This window comes from Xenopus tropicalis, chromosome 8, assembly GCF_000004195.4.
Source record: "Xenopus tropicalis strain Nigerian chromosome 8, UCB_Xtro_10.0, whole genome shotgun sequence".
In the NCBI taxonomy this organism is placed as follows: domain Eukaryota; kingdom Metazoa; phylum Chordata; class Amphibia; order Anura; family Pipidae; genus Xenopus; species Xenopus tropicalis.
In genome coordinates, this window is record NC_030684.2 from 42707663 (window position 1) to 42722652 (window position 14990).

A 14990-nucleotide genomic window follows, 5' to 3' on the forward strand; every position below is an offset into this window, starting at 1 on the left:
TGGGCCGATAAGCTGCCAAAGGGACCGATAGTGGCAGCTACAATCGGCCCATGTATGGGGACCTTAAGGCTCCCTATATCTTTATCATTCTGTTCCTGTGTACACAAGAAAACAACAGCTAGAACTTTTCTAGCATTTTAGATATTGTCCTGAAGAGAAATATGTGAAATCAATGCAGAAAAGCCTTTATGGCACTGATAAAATAGCTATTTGAATTCCCCTGAATGCCGCACTTTGTATAACTGGGATGAATTGAGTTGACTGGGATTTGAAAAGAATTATTTTTGAACTTTAAAATTGAATATTGCCCCTTACTAAGTCAAGCTCATAATGGGGTTGGCAGCACAAAAACATAAATCCCCTGCTTCACAAATCACAGACAGCCGAAGTTTGGAGAGAGAAGTATACACATTAATAGCAGGAGAAAGTAAGAAGTATAGGTTTTTAGCACAGCTCAGTGCCAGTATATTCTGCAGCGCTGTAAATTATTTCAGGAGAAAACACAAACAATGAAACAGGAAAGAAACAAAGGCTCAAGCACAAGGCAGAGTGGCTATGGGAGAGAATGAGCAATCATGACAAGGATCATTTAGGGTCCCAGTGCCAGGCTATTATCTTGCTATTTATTATTTTGCTATAGGGAGCATAGACTCAAAACCACAAACCAGTGACATGTTTAAAGAAAAAGAGAAATATATATGTAGTCACCTTTTATAATTTGCTTCATGTTATAGTGATGAGCGAATTTTTTCGCCAGGCATGGATTCACATTGAATTTCCGCATTTCGCCATTGGCGAATTGTTTAGGGAAACTTCTGCTAAAATTTGTGGCAGAAAAATTTGTTGTCAAAAACAGTTGCAGTCACAGCAAAAAGCGCGGCAAACGCATTTCTCAGACAGATTCGCTATCAGATAACTATTCAGATAACTACAAAGAGAAGACACAAACTGCCCAGCTAACTGTTATTTTGACAGTAACAATAATTTTTGGGTTTGGCTGAATCCTCAGCAAAAGATACAGCTACACAGAACTAAATCGGACCTTGCATAAAGCTGAAAAAAAAATCGTTGTGTTCAGTATTTCAGAGCTGTAATGTGTATTAACATGATTTTAAAGGAGAACTAAAGCCTTTTTAAAAACCGATAGGCCCCCTCCCGAAACCTCACACTCCACTACTGAAACCACATCAACCTGGACCCCCTGTTTATAAAAAGCAGAGTAGAGTTTTAAACATTTTTTAGTTCTCCAATAAGAGCTTTGATTCAGTTACCAGTCTGCTGGGTCCAAATCATGTAAAAAGTAATAGGATTTGTCGAGGGTTGGACTAGGCTGGCGGGTCACCGGGAAAAATCCTGGTGGGCCCCCGCAACCCAGAACCAATCCCTTCCAGCAACTTAGGCTCTCCATTCTGAGCCCCAAAGAATACAATGCAGTGTGCAATACAGTGTCCATGGGGGCAGGTGGAGAAGGTGCACTTGTGTGGAGTCTGAGACTGGCAAGGGGGCCCCCAAGGAGGCAGCCTTGGACAACCCAATTTGACACTGGATTTGTCCAAATCCTTAACCAAAGCATGCATGTCGGCAAGAATACCTGCCCCAGTTCTGGAAGCTTCTGGAATAAACTTTGGAGCCCAAAATTCCGCCCATGACACCTGAACCAAATTAAGGATTTGATGCATCTAGGGTTACCAGAATTTCTTGTTAGAACTACTGGCTCTTCTATATTTTTATCTTTACCAATAATATTGGCATCAAGTTTAATTTTTACTTCCCAGGCTGTTATAATATTGGCCGGGTGGGAACACTAGATAGGTGAGAACTGGTTGTTGCCTGTGATAAGAATTGTAAGATTAGGGTGCAGGCCTTGACTCGGATTCAAAATAGGCCCTGGCATTTTAAGTACACAGAGACCCAAACAGCCCCCCAGCAGCCCAATATATAGTGACTCTCTGTGGCCGGATTGCCAGTCCGGTTACACAAATGTATTTGTGTAAAACAGCTTCTAAATTGGCATGATTTGAGGAGTGGGCACAGGCCTAGACTGGCAATCTGTGGATTCTAGAAAATGCCAGAGAGGCTGCTGTAAGATGCCATAGACAGTCACTATTTATTGGGCTGGTGGGGGCTGTTTGGTGCCTCTGTGTACTTGAAATGCCCTGGCAGCTTATAAATCTCTGTTTTGGACCCCAAAAAATGTTTTGCCGTAGGGCCCAGACTTTTAGCTATTAGACCTTGAAAGATAAATCTGGTAAGAACTAGTGCTGTTGAGTGGTTCTTTTATCTCCATCTGTATATACAACAAGGGAATTGCAGTTAGTAGACAAATACTGTTTAAAAGCTCCAAAAATAACCCCAAAAACTAAAAATTGCAAAAGGGAATTTAACAAGGACAAAAACTGGCAGATTTTAGTTGTTTTTCACCAGGGAAGAAACAGTAATGAATTATGAACAGTGGGGAGATTTGTGGGTGAGTTGTGGAGATTGCAGCGGAACAAGATATAGTTAGCAGGGAGCCTAAATAGGATTTCAATTAATTAGTATGAATGTAGATAACAAGGAGAGAGGAAAAGAAATTGCTTGACGGGCCAAATCTGAACACACAGAAAATTAATACATAACTGTTTCATAGTAATTAAACTATAGCAAAATGTGTTGGGAGATGTGTGGGCATAATTAATAAGAATAATAAGCACGCTGATTCAGAACATAGCGGAGGCCTAGCGAAGAAATGGGATCATTTTACAAGCCTTCCAATTTGGCAATCATTACTTTATTATGTCATGTCTTCTGGGGTTGATTTTGTAGCTTCTATTGACGGATTTCATTCACATATCCAAAAAATATGTCATTCTTACTTTTATATAAATATCATTATCTCCCTTGTATATTTTTCTTGTGATGCTGTCAGTTTTGGGGCTTGATTCAGTAACTTGTTTGAAGTTTTTACTATTGCAGATTAAGTTACTTGGGAGCCTATGATGAAATTGCCTTTAGCAGCAAGGTGGCTCTTAACCAGTTAATTAAAGGCAAAGTTGATGAAGGCTGTCTGGGCCGTGCTATCTTTGTTTTGGGGCAACCATCAACACATTCTGGGTGCACATAGTTAATTCTTTCTCAGTGCCAGTCAGCAGCTGAAAGGTCTTACAGGGTTTTGAGCTGTGTTAAAAGGCACACGGATTTATGGAAGTAGGGGATAGTTTCTTCACTTTACACAGTGCTGGTAATGCCTCACCTAGAATAAACCATGCAGTTTTGGACTCTAGTGCTCAAACGGGAAATTATTGAATTAGTGAGAGTCCGAAGAAGGATAAATAAGTTGGTAAAGGGTATGAAAGTCTCAGTTATGAATAAAGACTGGCAAAGTTGGGGTTGTTTACACTGGAGAAGGGAAGGATATAATAACTATTTACCAGTAGGTCCTTCCAGTAGACACAAGGGCACCCATTCCGAAGAAAAGAGAATAATATTCAAAAAGGGTTTATTACAGTAAAGCTGTGGAATTTCTCCCTGAAGTGGATGTACTGGCCGACACATTAGATAGCTTCAAAAAGTGGTTGGTTTTTTAACAAGTTGATCGAGGGACTGGTCCGATTGCCATCTTGGAGTCAAGAGAGAATTTTTTTTTTTACAAACTGGAGAGGCTTCAGAAGGGTTTTTTGCCTTCAGCTGGCAGTTAGGCAGGTTATATATAGACAAAAATGGTTGAACTCGATGGATGTGTGTCTTTTTAAAAGCTCTTACTAAGTTGTTATGTCATCTTCATTTTGGGTTGTAATTTGTTGGCTATAGGGAACTCAGTCCCTCTTTGTAAAGGGATGAAATTATGGGCCCTTAACACTGTCTGTTTCTATGTAGGACACTTAACATTTGGTGGAGGGTCCAGATTCTAAAGTATTAGGAAGGGGATCTCTTCTACTTTTATGAAAAGAAAGCAGCCAGGACAATTCAGTATATTATAGGGAACATTTAAAGAGGAATTCCACCCAAATACAATTTAAGCTTTTTGAAGTAAAGAGTAAATATAATTTTAAGCAACTTTGAAATATACATCAGTTAAAAATATGCAGCCTTTTCATGATTTTTAATGTAATAATATGGTTTCCCTGTTCTCCCACTGATCTGACTGACTACTTTGAGACTCAAAAAAGAAATGTAACAGTAGTCAACTGGCCTCAGTCTGCCTTTAGCCTGCATCCACCCAATCCCACAATTCCCTGCACTCCTGATGCCAATAAGGTAAGGAACATTACAGTGCAATGCATTGTGGGTTATGTAGTTCCTGCATCCTGTCTGTAAGCTGTGGAGAAGTTGTTAAAAAAACATCAATGTTTTAGTCCCTCCGCCCCTGCCAGGTTTTCAAATGATGCAGAAAGAGAAGAACCGTTTTGCAGGTGGATTTCAGCATATAAAAATAGCATTTATTTGTACTTTCTGAAGACTACAGTGATAGGTATATTAGGGGGTTCTGTGTTGTGTGAGGCCAGAGTTCACCTTTATGTAAAAAAAATAAATAAATAAAAAGAACTCTGTCCCCTAACAAAGTGAATAGTGTGATAGTGTGGTATTAAAAAACGTCACCTCTTTCATCCCTGAAAACTCAAATTGCCTGACTAGAAAGTATGAATGGTATGGATGTGAGTCTTCTAGCCTTATGTAGCGGTACTAAGGTTGGCTATGGCGACAAAATATCAATATATGTGATTATGCATTCACAAAGTTGCTGGGCCTGATATTCCATTGTAACAAAAATGGTGAGTACTGGCTATGAGCCTCGTGCAATAAATCTATAAGTGATCCAACAAAGCTGTGCAGATGTTTAAGCAAAAGCTATATAAGCCCCAAATACCTTAATTAAGTCCCTTTCACAAAAGAGGTGTATGAGGTCACGTCTTGCTCTTCACCGGCAACCTCTTTGAGTGAAAGTGGGTTAATTTCTCGGCAGTGTGCATTAACTAATAATGGCTTAGCCAGCAAACTTAAAAGTTGGCTTATCTGGATCCCTTGTCATTTGTCATTACAAGCAATAAGTTTAGCGCTGAATACCTTTAGCTTTGCAAAATCCATTAGTTGCTTTTAGAGCAGAGCCGGCGAATGATGTGTTGAACCTGACTTATGTGAGTGCTACTTTGCACACCGAATGAAACGAAGACTGAAAAGGGGCTGATAATGCAAGAAAATAACCTTTATGTTTTTTTAAACATAATCTCACCTAATTAAATTGAGCCCATTGTGCCGATCTTTCTATTAAATTTAGTCCAAGTAAAAAGCTTTCATCTACATATGCAAACATTCTAACACAAAATATGGACCCAGTATGAAGTCTTCAGTCACCCTCTTGGCTCTAGCAAAGGAAATTTTCTTTTGTCACAATGTTTTACCATATCCTACACATTCCAATAAACCTGTGTTTCCATTATCTGATCTCATCTCGAGAACCAAAACCATACTTGGGTGCACCCCAAAATGTCACGAAATGCCTACTCATGCTATCATAAATATTTATTCGATTTTTTTGCTTTAACTCGGTGTGCTGGTCCTCTCTATAATGTGTGTGTATGTATATATATATATATATATATATATATATATGGTATATATATATATATATATATATATATATATATGGTATATATATAGAGGCATGGGACCTGTTATCCAGAATGCTTGGGACCTGGGGTTTTCTGGATAAGGGATCTTTCCGTAATTTGGATCTCCATAACTTAAGTTTGTTAAAAAGCATTTCAATATTGAATAAACCCAATACGATTGTTTTGTCTGCAATAAGGATTAATCAAATCATAGTTGGGATTAAGTACAAGGTACTGTTTTATAATTACAGAGGAAAAGAAAATCATTTTATAAAGTTAAAATTATTTGCTTATAATGGAGTCTATGTGAGATGGCCTTTCCGTAATTCGAAACTTTCTGGATAACAGGTTTCCGGATAAGGGATCCCATACCTATATATATATATATATACAGTATATATATATATATATATATATATATATATATATACATATACACACACATACATATGCAGTATATATTTATGTATTGTTTTTCTATTTATGCACTATAGAATTGTCCCATTGCTTAGTGTGTGCATATTGGCTGGAAGTGTCTTGGCTGAATAATGGATTTTCATTGCCACAGAAACCTGAGTGCTTGTCCCTCTATGCCCACTGGGTTGGAAGCTCCCTAGCCAACCTAACTCCCTTGTCCATAGCAAAAAGAAAACAAAAATCACTTGTGGTTCTACTCTGGGACTTCCTAAGGAGCTAAACGAAATCACAGTCGTGCTACATTATAGGGAGTGACTCCTTAAAGCCTAATCGTGATGGATAACTGTTCTTTCCAGAATGTTCTGCAGCTGCTGGAGACATTTCTTTCTGCTAACAAATGCAGCTGCTCCTCACGGTTGTTGATGTCTTAGTCGCGCCGCTGTCGCTGTTTTAGCCACTTCTGGAAAATACAAAAGTGCACAAAGGGCCAAGTGAACTTCCGAGGTGACTTGGCAACCCTGGCTGTTTTCACTCAACATATCTTTGGAAACTATGCACTAAATAACATATATAAGTAGGAACAGAAACAGACAAGATGAAAACCCACAGAGCAATGATATCTGGCAGTGCTGCGTACAATGGAGGAGTTTTGACCGCTGACATTATCTCTTTAGAACATTTTATTCATCGCCATATAAAATCTTACAAATGGGCTGGAGTGGTTCCATGCTTACTGTGCAGATGTTGCCTGTATCTAGCACTCCATAAATCTTAAGTGTCCAGAGCAACTGATATTCCTTTGATGGGCAACCGCCAGCTATATATTTTGCCCAGATGCAAAACTATGGGGCAGGGTCCTATTTTCTCACTTCAGCAACATATATACCATAGAGCTTGCTTATATGCGCAGAACCTTTTCAGAAAAAGATCAGAAGGGATACACATATCAAATATAGATAGCAGAGAATGCTCTCAAAGCAAGAGACACGGAGGAGGTTAAGTGCATGTACATTGAGATAGTAGATTCGTTTTTGCTAGGCAGTTGCTCGATAGTGAATGTATGTACTAATATTTACTACAACGCCCACAGAAGAGTTTTGTGGTGGATTTTTGATATCTTCTTGCGTAAACAAAACCAATTTTTTTAAAGAAAAGCTATACCCCCAGAATGAATACTTGACCAACCAACCAAAGTTTGCATCATATTAAGTGGCCTATTAAAAAAAAAATCTTACTAAACTGAAATATGTATCAGTAAATAATAATCTTTTACATCTTTTACCTTGGGCCATTATTTTGTGCTGGTCAGTGTGCTCCCTCAGGGATCACCTAACAGGAAATAATGCAGCACTTATTGTAACAGGAAGAAGTGTGGGAGTAAAAGAAAGAACTTTGGCCCTTAATTGGTTGATATGTGCCCTTGGTTTGTTTGTGTGCACCTTGAATCATCTGCTCCCAGGGGGTGGCCATTAGTACTAAAAATGGCAATTTTATTTTTATGATTACCCAATAGAACATACTACTAAAAAGTATATTTTTATAAAATAGGTTTATTTAGATGAAGCAGGCTATTTAATGCAATATATTTTTATAGAAACCAGGGTTCAGTTTTCTGCCACTCATGTCACACTTTTTCTTAGTTAGTTGAATGGTGCTCTGCACAATACTCTCTGTGCCCCCCTCAATTGAAGCCTCTTTCAATTTTTTTACTACTAATGTTAGGTTTTTGCTTAGTAGCTCTATATCAGTGCTGCTGAGTAGTGATGAGCGAATCTGTCCCATTTCGATTTGCTGTGAATTTCGCAAAACGGCAAGAAAATTCACGAAACAGCGAAAAAATCCGCAAAACGAGTTTGTCGCGCAACTTTTTTTGTCGCCCATGTCTTTTTTTTATGCCCGCGTCTTTTTTTGATGCGACAGCGCCAATTTTACGTAACCACAACTTTTTTTTGGTGCGCCACAAACTGCAGAAGTTTTGCAAAATAATTCGCCAATAGCGAAAGGTGGAAATTCCTTGCGAATCCATGCCTGCCGAAAAAGTTTGCTCATCGCTTTGCATATTACTGTCTTTGCCCCCTCACAATTTTGCCACACACACTGAGCCTCTTTTCTTTTTTTACTGATGTCAGACTTTGTTCATGCAACTCTGTCTGGCAGATCGCCAGTTAGTTGAAAGTGTGGGTGGCGTATTTAAAGAGATGCCGCTCTGCATAAAACTCTTTCCCCCATATGTAATAAAAGGGAATATGTTTGCCCAGTAGCAGTAACCCATAGCAACTAATACAATGTTTACTTTTAAACAGGTGAACAGTAAATGCTACCTGCTGATTGGTTGCTATGGGTTACTGCACCTGGGCAAACTTAGGGTAGATTTATCAAAATGAAAGATCAAAGCTCACCAAAGAATAATTCCTATGGGATTTTTAGAACCACATTTATTGCTGAAAGTTAAAGTACACCATTTGATAAACATGTTGCTAAAAATCCCATAGCAATGCATAGAAAGTGGATGATTTTTTCTGTAGTGAGCTCTGATCTCACATTTTGATAAATCTGCCCGTAGTGTCTTCTTGGGCTTTAGCTTTGTTGGCAGTCCCAGGGAAAATACTTCTTCCCTCTAGTTCAGCATAGTACTAATCCTCTACTATGAATTAATCAGGTTGCCAGCAATCTGATTTGGTCCCACTGGCCCTATTCATTCACTTCCTTAATGGGTGGATTTTTTTTTTTTGTCAGAACAGAATCTAAGAAAGAACTTATACGAAACCAAAGCAACTAATGCTCTGGGAACCTTTTTCTTCCAATCATTACCAATAGTCAACTTCTCTAACTCCATGTTATTTATAGTGACAAAATGATGTGTGAATTGCATTGGCCAGTGCATTTCCTGGCATGTAGATGGCAGAACCAGAGTCAAGCCTTTCCAGATGCAGATTTATTTGGTACAAGGTGTAATTTATGGCCCTGAGCACCACAGCCGATTTGATTGGTTGCTATGGGATACTTGACCTTGACTTTGAGCCTGTTACACATTTTTCCCTAAAGTGCTCACACTACCCTTCTATCCTTAATGATTTGGCATGCTTAGAAATCCTAGAGTATGCAGATCATGTCTATCTTATAAGTATGCAATGCTCTAAATTTATTGATTGCACATTCACAGCTATATAATCAGTTGTGGGGCTGTGAGCAATGTGGCAATCTGTGGTATCTTCCATGCAAATCTACATTTATACCCATCTGGGAGCTATATACACTGTATATAGACAGTTAAAAGCAAGTCACATATAAAAGGAACGGTAAAACCTATTTGTATAAAGTATATATTATTCTCCTCAGCTAGCAGAGAAAAACAGTTCAAGATCCCCAGGGAACGTTATTATTCTGCCCACCAAAGTTGCCCATTACTGGCAACAACAGATTTATGTTAGCCTTATGAGCAAAGCATTTGCTTTTCCGAGTAATGCCTTGACATATTAAACAAACCCGATGAGAAGAAAAGCAGAGGCAGCATCAGAAGAGTATGACCTTCTCGGATACATAAACACCGAGCTGAGTTTATTATCTTTCTGCATAGGAACCAACACAATGGCCAGAGAACTCAAACATCATCTTCCCACAGCGGACCAGGTCCCATGCGCTTGCCCCATTCACGTAGCTACAGTTTTCTCAGGAGCAGGAATGCAATACCCAAACTAGCACAGTTCACTAGGCCTCCTGGCTTGGGTCATGGGATGCAGATACTCACATAGGCCTCAAGAGCAAATAATTGTAACAGAACAAAGAAAGACGGCTCTGTCCTAGCAACAAAGAAGGGGAATGTATTTGTATTCCCGTTACCAGATCATCATCTCATACCATCACCATGTCATCATCTCAAAGCATTGTAATTCTGGCTATTTCTTATTTTATTTCAATTGTTATACATACCACCTGTCTGCTCAGTTATTTAAAGTAAAACACATTAGTAAATATACAATTCCTGTTATAGTGAAATATTGTATGTCCTTGTCCTCACATTAGTTATGAAAATTGTTGCCTCTTTAATACCACCAATACAATTCTGGGTATGGCAAATGCCTGAAATGTAGGGAACAGAAAGCTCTAAAGACAGGAACTGTGCTGATATCCCTTCATCCTTGATAGATATTGTGCCCTGTGGTTACTCCAGATGGTTGTGGGTAACTGGGCATCTCTTGATAATGTTGACACTAGCGGCAGAGAATAGTCAGTAGAGATGTAGTGAACCTCACAAAAAAAGTTTGCGAACCCGTTCGCGAACTTCCGCCAAAAAGTGCGAACTTTTGCGAACTTTGCGAACCCCATAGACTTCAATATGAAGGCAAACTTTAAAACCTAGAAAAGCCATTTCTGGCCAGAAAACTGATTTTAAAGTTGTTTAAAGGGTGCCACGACCTGGGCAGTGGCATGCCAGAGGGGGTCAAGGGCAAAAATTTCTCTGAAAAATACGTTGTTGACACAGCGTTGCGTTTTGTGCTGTAAAGGGCAGAAATCACACTACATTTCTAAACTTGTGTAATAAACTGCTTTAAAACGTCTGGCGTCTACATGCCAATCAAGTCGTGTAAAGGTTACAGCCGGTTCACACGCAAAGACAAAACGCCGCAGTAGTGGATACGGAATATATTATTGCTGGTGGAAAAACATCGCTCAGGTGATTTTATTGCAATGCAATGTCACTACTATGTGTAACGTGTTTGGTGCACTACTATGAACAACAGCAAACAGCACTGGACACGTTAAAGAACAGTAACTTAAATTAAAAAAAAAAAAAAAATTAATAATAAAAAAAAAAGTGATCTCTGGTTGGTGCTGGGGGTGAACTACTAGGGGCAGCACACCAGTCCCCAACACAGCTAGACTAATAGCACTCGGCTCTATAAATTACAGTAGCAAAGTAAAAAAACACAAATAAAAAAAAATGATGTGAATGTGTGGTTGGTGCTTAGTACACTACTATGAGCAGCACACCTGTCTCCAACACACACAGACGGAGCTGCAGTACACAATGAAAAGAAGAGTAACAGTAATCAGAAAATAAAAGCAGTCCTTACAAGGACTATTGGGTTACAGCAGATGATCAGCAGGACAGCTGCCCACAGCAGCTACATACAGAGCAGTAGAAAGTAGATTACTAGTGAGCAAAGCTACCTAAACTGTCCCTCAAACCCTTGCACAACTCTCTCCCTATGCTAACTTAAAAAGCACACACAGGCAGAATGTAAAATGGCTGCTGGGCTTCGGTTTATATATGGAAGGGAGTGGTCCAGGGGTGGTCCAGGAGGGAGAGCTGCCTGATTGGCTGCCATGTATCTGCTGGCTCTGGGGTGAGAGGTCAAAATTTGGCTCCAGCTAAGGCGAACCCAAAATTGCGAACATCGCTAAAAGTTCGCGAACACCCGATTTTCGTGCGAATTAGTTCGCCGGCGAACAGTTCGCTACATCTCTAATAGTCAGGGCAAAAACAGGAGCACAGCATCTATGCAGTAGGAAGCCCTGTGTTGGGACAATAATACCATCCACCCTATTTACTTTAGAGATGCAGGGAATCCAGGATTCGGTTTGGGATTTGGCCAAGATTTTGCTTTTGGTTTTTTCTCAGCAGGATTCAGATTTGGCCAAATCCATGGTCCCGGCCGAACTGAATCCAAATGCTTACAATCATGTGACTTTTTGTCACATAAACACAGAAATTGAAAATTTTATTTGTAAAAGAACTGCCAAATCACTTGCCTCATCTGACAGAACACCCCCATGTTTGGGCCAGATATAGACTGCATCATGCTGTTAAGGTTTATATGTAGTATACTTCCTAAAGCAATCAATACAGCAGTTTCCACCCAATACAGACAAAAAGGATATTAAGGGCTGTGCCCTTATGGAAGATAATCCTTATTTATGCAGGGTGTCCTATAAATTATATGATACCTGTATACATATATTTAGTGAATAGTGTACCCCAAATTGCTTTTATACAGGTCATGAAACTCCAGGGTGACTATTTTTATCCTCATATTTTATAACGGGGGTTACAATTGTTATTGTACAGGTATAGGACCAGTTATCAGAATGCTCGGGGCCAGGGGTTTTCCGGATAAAGGACCTTTCCATAAATTGAATCTCCATACCTTATGTCAATTAAAAAAATGATTTAAACATTAAATAAACCCAATAGGTGTGTTTTGCTTCCAAAAGGATTAATTATATCTTAGTTGGGATCAAGTACAAGGTACTGTTTTATTATTACAGAGAAAAGGGAAATCATTTTTTAAAATTAGAATTATTTGCTTATAATGGAGTCCGTGGGAGATGGACTTTCCGTAATTCAGAACTTTCTAGATACAGGTATGGGACCTGTTATCCAGAATGCTTGGGACCAAGGGTCTTCCGGATAAGGGGTTTTTCCATAATTTGAATCTCCATACCTTACGTCTACTAAAAAATCAATAAAACATTAATTAAACCCAATAGGATTGTTTTGGCTCCAATAAGGATTAATTATATCTTAGTTGGATTAATTACAAGGTACTGTTTTATTATTAGAGAGAAAAAGGAAATCAACTTTAAAATTCTTAATTAATTGATACAAATGGAGTCTAGGTGAAATGGGCTTTCCGTAATTCAGAGCTTTCTGAATATGGGTTTCCGGATAATGGATCACATACCGCTAACAGGTTTCTGGATAATGGGTCCTATACCTGTAATGCACAAGTTCCAGTCATGTGACATAAATTGCATCACTAAGTACCAATTATAATTGATGGCATCACTATGTACTGTTTATAAGGATGTAATTTACTGGATATTCATGGCTCTTGTGTATTATATATATATATGCATTTTGCCGTCTAACAACTTTTTGCTCTTCACACTGTATGCTAGTTCATAACTAAACAAGCCATTTTCTCATAGTAGCATATTTTCTGTGTTGAAATACATTAAAAGCATTCTAAGAAATCGAATACCCTTTCATCATTTTCTTGGCCCGGGACAATCCATTTTGCCATTACCTTTTTTTGACTAAACCAAAACAAATGTCTTGTCTAACATGTATGCTAGCGAATTATATACGAGCCGCTTTCCAAATGTTAATGTCAAGTTTACAGCACTGTAATTCTCGGACCGAGATCCATTTCTAAACAATGTTCCTCTTTCCATATGTTTAGCCACTCTGATGCTAGGCCGGAGGAAATGTAGACTGGCAGAATGCAAACATTGGCCCGCTACGTGCCATCTGATGCCGCCTCTTTGCTATTTTTAGTTGTCGTAGCTAAGAACACGCTGGAGTTATAGTGTCAAATTTGATTTGCTCCACATGTTTATCTATTGGATTTTTGGCAAAGAAGAAAATAATTTGCTTACTCAAATGCTTTTTCTTGTTTATCCTTATTGCTAATCAGCTTATACATCTCACTCAAAGCCCTAACATATTCAGCATTCCCTATTTTAGCCATTGTGCTCATAGAATTCTGCTTTATGCAGCTTGAAGGCTGACCTTTTGCAAATGAATTATAATGGTAATAACTTCCATTTACTTAGGATATGTAAGTAAGCTTCTTCAGTAACAGGGAAACTTTTTAAAGGGTAAATATAGTCTGTTTATAGGTGCAGGTCATTCATGGGAACTGAAGCCTCACAAAAATAGGGTTGGCAAATCATGTAGCTTTTCCATAAGTAGATGTATAACAAAAGAGACAGCAGACTCAGCAAGTGTCTCTATAGAGATTAAGGATTTGGATAGGGGTTAAGGTGGCCATACACGGGCCGACTGTAGCTGCCAATTATCCCTTAGACCGATTCGGCAGCTTATCGGCCCATGTAGGGGCACAAACGACGAGCCTGCCCGACCGACATCTGGCCTGAAATTGGCCAGATATCGATTGTGTAGGTTAAAAAATTTAGTCGGGTCGAGGACCGCATTGGCTCGTTAATGCGGTCCCTGAACTGATTGCGCCTATTATTCTAATTCGATCACTCGAATTAGCCTGAAATAGCCCGATATCCCCCACCCGTAGGTGGAGGATATCAGGAGAAGATTTGCTCGCTTGGCGACCTCGCCAGGCGAGTGGATCTTAACATGTATGGCCAGCTTTAGTGCTCAGTACTAAACACTAACGCCAGCTGAAAATGAATGTGTTTTAATGCTCAAAGCACATTTTGACCAACTGGCATATTAGTGTGGTTTGATAAATGCATCCATTTGTTAACATTTTCCTGACTGTCAAGAATGTCTTTTACATAGATAAAAAAGACAAAACTGCTGGAAATCTTCAGTTTCCTCTTTTAAAAAGTATGTCCTTTTGTATTAGAACCCAGTAACTTTTGCCACTTTCCATAGAGCAGGTGTACCAGCATAGAGGTTCAGCAATTCTTTAGCAAGAATAGGATGAGCTTCTGATGCTTTATACCATGTATGCTGTATAACATGAGCTACAGTACTTGTCCATAGATGTCTATGCAACTCTGGCAATCTGGGGGTTAAGTTTTGGAGGCTTCTGCTTAGAGTCTCATACTCATAACTCTATCTTTTGTTGCAATTGTATTAAAGCGTAATTTCCTTGCAGAATTTAGCTGTGCTCAGAAGTGCTGTCAGAGCTCAGCCGTACAATGGGATTTGACATCTATTATTACAAGATAAAATAACACTGTGGGATTTATGTGTCATTTCACAGCTCTGGTCATTTTTGTGCTCAAATTATATGTTTGGAATGTGCGGCTAAATGTGACTATCCCAATTACAAACTATCCGTCCAAGTTTTCCAAGTTTGTAGAACAATTATGCTGAAAGAGACAAAGGAATTGCACATAGTTCTGCAGAGTACTGTAGAATATATATATATATATATATATATATAGACAAACAGAGTACCGCACACATAGGGACTTTAAGAAAATAAAAAAGGTTTATTGAAAAAATCCACATATATATACATATACAGGAACCTGCTGTCTTTTGACATGGTG